The following is a 5,430-nucleotide window of genomic DNA, read 5'->3' on the forward strand; positions in this document are numbered from 1 at the left end:
CATGGATCCGTTTTTTCCGGATCTGGACCAGAACTGGGCCAGCTCCAGACCAGATGCGGATTCCTTTATGGTGATTCGGCCCAAATGTGGGCAGGATCTGGTCCAGTACCATGCCGGATCTGGGCCAGCTCATTTTCTGTATTGTGTATTATATATATATATATATATATATATATGCGCCTTCATACACACACACACAAATAAGTTGTATACATATCTAGAATTCAAACACAATTTGTTTATTTGTACAGTGCTTTTCACAATACATATTCCAATGCAGCTTTACAGAAAATGCATTTAAAAGAGTATTGCATTTAAAAGTTACAAATAAAAAGAGTAATGTCCATATGCCACAGTGTTTGTACAGTTCCCAGATAATACAAATCATACAAGTAGATAATGACTATTTAAGTAGAAATGATAAATACCTTTAAAAGCAATGATTACAAGCATCTTACCCAGACAGCAAGGAGTGTCAGCCCAGATCCGCCCACAACTGGCCCGCATGGATTTCACACGGGCCAGATGTGGGCTGGATCTGGGCCAGAACTATGTTGCTGTCTGGGTACATAATACATAATTAAATATCTTTTTTTTTTTTCCTTAAGGTATAATATCAAGGTCTTAGACAACAAAAAGTTTAAATAACTGATTTAGATGTACAGACAATTACTGTCCTGAACACTACTAAAACAATATTCATATTAAAACAATTGAATTACAACAAAACATCTTTTACTACACTACATCTTTTCTTTTGATAATTTTTGCATCAAAAGCAAAATTAAAGTTAATTTAAAACTACCCCAAGTAGTATAAGTCTCTACTTCTAGTGCTTACTGTACATAATATTCACTAAGCTTAAAACAGTGCTACACAATAAGAATGAGAAGAATCTGAATAATTACAACAGTGAAATTTTATATCACAGGGAAACATCTTACAAATGTGTGTCACTATTGTGTGCTTGAGTTGGTTCTAGTTGTTCGAGTCTTCTGCAATGCCGTTTTTGAGGTAAATGCGAGCCCTCCATCTGACTCCACAGCTTAAAGACAGTTCCCCTCTTTTCGTTGTCTCTAAAAAAAAAAAAGATTAAATATCTTTTTAATATTAAAATATTAATATTAAATATATTATACACACACACACACACATACTGTACATATATACACAAACACACACATAAGGTCAGAAGTTTACATACACCTTGCAGAATCTGCAAAATGTTAATTATTTTACCAAAATAAGAGGGATAAGACATTTACATATTGTCCACAAGAGAAAAAAAGTTGAATTTATAAAAATGACCCCATTGTTTACATCCACTTGATTCTTAATACTGTGTTGTTCCCTGAATGATCCACAGCTGTGTTTTTGTTTAGTGATAGTTGCTCATGAGTCCCTTGTTTGTTCTGAACAGTTAAACTGTCTGCTGTTCTTCAGAAAAATCCTTCAGCTCCCACAAATGCTGTGCTTTTCCAACATTGTGTATTTGAACACTTTCCAGCAGTGACTGTGTGAAAAGATGGATCTCAAAATCATACAGAGGACAACTGAAGGACTCATATGCAACTATTACAGAAGGTTTAAACGCTCACTGATGCTCCAGAAGAAAAAAAATAATGCATTAAGGGGGTGAAAACTTTTTGAATTTGAAGATCATGATAAATTGAACTTATTTTGTCTTGTGGGAAACATGTAACCCAGACAGCAACAAAGTGTTGGCCCAGATCCGGCCCACATCTGGCCCGCGTGAAATCCATGTGGGCCGGATCTGGGCCGACACTGCTTGCTGTCTGGGAAGTATCTTCTGTAGCTTCTGAAGGGCAGTACTAAATGAAAAAAATATTTAGGCAAAATAAGAAAAATGTACACCTTCATTCTGTTTAAAAGTTTTCACCCCCTTAATGTATCGTGTTTCCTTCTGGAGCATCAGTAAGCATTTTTCACTTCCAGTTCTTTTCCACATCATAAATGTTATCCATGGTTAGCATTTTTTAAATTTTCCTGTAATCGAGTAAATTTGTCCTGCTTTGTGTGTAACAAAGATCATGTTAATTCTGCTTACTGCCCATAGGTGTAAAGTATAATAACTGATATAACAGAGAAGAAAAGCAAGGGGAACCTGTGCCACCTGTTTTATATATTAAAAAATACACAACTAATTGCATATTACACAGATATGTTATGAATGTATTTGTTTCATTTAGTATTACAAAGCAAGGAAGGCAATGTTTAAGCCTTACACATAAGAGTCACAGTTTATTAACATGCTCCACTGTGGAAATTGGTGCATGGGACATCAGTGTCATACACACTTCCTTTAATCACCGACTTGAGATGAAAAAGGGTTTGTACCCAAATGACACACAGACTATAGCATTGCTAGAGGACTATGACTGTTATAACAGGTATATTGTTCAGGATGAGTGTGAAGTTATTTGAAGGAGCATTTCTCCAGAAAGCTGCAAGCCTCAATCGGCCCTAACAAACAGTATGTTTTGAACAGCACAAGTTGTAACATTATCAGGCACTTATTATTATCAATACTCAATCATAAATTGTGGCATTCAAATAGCTTGAATAACTCAAACTCCACTGAAAACTAAAAAAAAAAAAAGGACTCACCTTACTTACAGTCCCGGCTCTCAGGTGGAACCTGAAATTGAAACAGATCGTTATATAGTGTTGCTGGACAATTTCTCAGTTCATTTACCCAATTAACATGGAGCATACCGTTAACAGAAATAAAAGCATATTTTGGCAAAGATTTTATAAATAAAAACCATACCAAACAATATAATGTAATACATGTATATCTCCTCAGTGCCCCTCTGTTTCTATCATTCAGTGTGCCTGAAAGCATTCTGCCTGCTTGTTCAAGGGGACCGGGCTCGTCAAAAGTTTGGACACATTAATGTTTTTAATGTTCTTGAAATAAGTCTCTTATGCTCATCAAGTCAGCATTTATTTGATCAAAAATACAGAAGAAAAAAAAAATATTGTGAAGTATTAAAAATAATGAAATTAAATAAAATGGTTTTCTATTTTAATACACTTCAAAATATAATTTATTTCTGTGATCAAAGCTGAATTTTCAGCATCATTACTCGTCTTCAGTGCCACATGATCCTTCAGAAATCATTATAATATACTAATTTGATACTCCGTTGTTATCGATGTTGGAAACAGTTGTGCTGCTTAATTTTTTGGGAATCTGTGATAGTTTTTCAGGATTTATTGATGAATAAAAGTTAAAAGAAAAGCATTTATTTATTCAGCTTTGCCATCACAGAAATAAATTATATTTTAATTACAATTTTAAAAGTAATTATCAGTTAAAATGTTTATGAATATATTGTAAAACGTAATTTATTCCTGTGATCAAATCTGTATTTTCAGCATCATTACTCATCTTCAGTGTCACATGATCCTTCAGAAATCATTCTAATATTATTATTTGCTGCTCAAGAAACATTTCTGATTATTATCAGTTGAAAAACAGTTATGCTCCTTAATATATGCAGAAACCATGATATACAACCATTCACATGTTTGGTGTGTGTTATTTAATAGAAATGGCTGTTTTTATTTAGCAAATAGGCATTAAATTGATAAAAGTAAAAACATTTATAATGAAGCAAAAAAATATATTTCAAATAAATGATGTTCTTTTGAACTGTCTATTCATCAAAGAATCATAAAAATGTTTCCAGAAAATGTTAAGCAGCAAAAACTGTTTTTCTTTTTTTTTTTTTTACATCTAATAATAATAAGAATCATTACTGATAACTGAGCACCAATATAAATCCAGCACTAAATCAGCATGTTAGAATGATTTCTGAACGATCATGCACTGAAGACTGCAGTAATGATGCTGAAAATTCACAGGAATAAATTACATTTTAAAATATATTCAAATGATATTTCACAATATTACTTTTTTAATTTTATTTTTTATCAAATAAATGCATGCAGCCTTGAGGGTTAGTACTTAAACATTAACACTGCTAGCCCACCATGACAGGCAGCAATCTTAAACATTAAATTTTAATGGAAGCAGTCAAAATTACTAAAGTTTAAATTAAGTAATTAAGTTAAAATTCGTTAATTACGTATAATTACAGACCTCTGGACCGTTTTCTTCATGTTAGCAAGTCCTCTGATAACATAGGCCTAAGTGTTCGCCGGTCCAACACCGATCTAAGGAGCAATAAAAACACCAAACCTTTAAGTTATCGAGTACACAACATAATAAGAAATTAATTTGTTAGTAGAACAGTGTGATAACATGGTGTGACATACCTTAGTGAAGTTTTAACAGCGTGCAGTCCATCTGCCTCGATCGCCTTGACGTCTTCTTCTTCTATTAAGGTTTATTGGCGGTTGGCAAACAACTTTTTGGTGCATTACCGCCACCATCTGGTGTGAGTGTGGACCAGAATGTTGTGTGTAAGCATTGTTTAAAAAAAACTATATCCTTCCACTTAAATTGGTTTCTCTAAGATATTGAAACAGTATATTACAACACATTTTTTTTACTCTTTCCGCAAAATGCTAATCAAGCCAGCATTTATTTGATCAAAAATACAGAAAAGAAATGTAATATTTAGAAGTATTACAATTTAAAATAATGGTTTTCTATTTTAATTTACTTCAAAATACAATTTATTGCTTTGATCTAAGCAAATATCGTCGTCTGTTCTGAACACGCGCTCGTTTCGGACGCGGCCCGGATCTGCTCTGCGACAGTAGTTCCCGCCACTGAAACCGGGCCCGGGCTGGATTCGTGTTACAGCACTGAAACGGATGTGACTGTAATACGGATTTGCCGGTTTGAAAACGGATCCGGCACAGAGTCAACTGCTGTCTGGGATATAATTATACACTATAGGGCCACTATATTATATATATGATTTTACTGTATTTTAATCAAATAATAAAGACTCAAAACACACACGCAAAATGACTCTAAACTTTTGAATTGTAGAGTAGTTAATGTAGAAACTATATTTTGTAATTATTATGTTCCATATTAACTAATAAAAGCTACATTTTGCATAACAAAAGGCACATTGCACTATGTTCATCTTTCTTTACACAGCTAATGCTACATTCACTTCTGCATATAAAAAGTATAAAAAATCTGGAAATCTCTAGAAATCTACAAAATCACCCCCACCCCACCACCACCACCACCACACACACACACACACACACACACACACACACACACACACACACACACACACACACACACAAAAGACACAGAGCTAGGGCTTTGCGTACGAGAACAGTGAAAGAAACTTGCAAATAGTTCTGGAGGTACATAAATGAACACTTCCTTTTTTCTTTTTTCTCACAGAGATTAAAACACCTTTTGGGTCAGACTCATGCATTAAAGTACTTCTGGTGTTGTAAATAAAATTT

General features: G+C 33.8%; 1 long non-coding RNA gene across 1 annotated transcript; it reads right to left on the reverse strand.

Annotated features, from left to right (window-relative positions):
* Nucleotides 1–522: 522 nt before the first annotated feature.
* LOC131545787 (uncharacterized) lies at nucleotides 523–4,571 on the reverse strand. Its single transcript, XR_009272499.1, has 4 exons — nucleotides 4,306–4,571; nucleotides 4,130–4,203; nucleotides 2,629–2,659; nucleotides 523–1,076 (listed from the first exon to the last, which is right to left on the reverse strand). It is a non-coding gene; the product is annotated as an uncharacterized LOC131545787 (long non-coding RNA).
* Between the last annotated feature and the right edge of the window lie 859 nt (nucleotides 4,572–5,430).

The sequence above is a fragment of the Onychostoma macrolepis genome, chromosome 01, assembly GCF_012432095.1.
Source record: "Onychostoma macrolepis isolate SWU-2019 chromosome 01, ASM1243209v1, whole genome shotgun sequence".
In the NCBI taxonomy this organism is placed as follows: domain Eukaryota; kingdom Metazoa; phylum Chordata; class Actinopteri; order Cypriniformes; family Cyprinidae; genus Onychostoma; species Onychostoma macrolepis.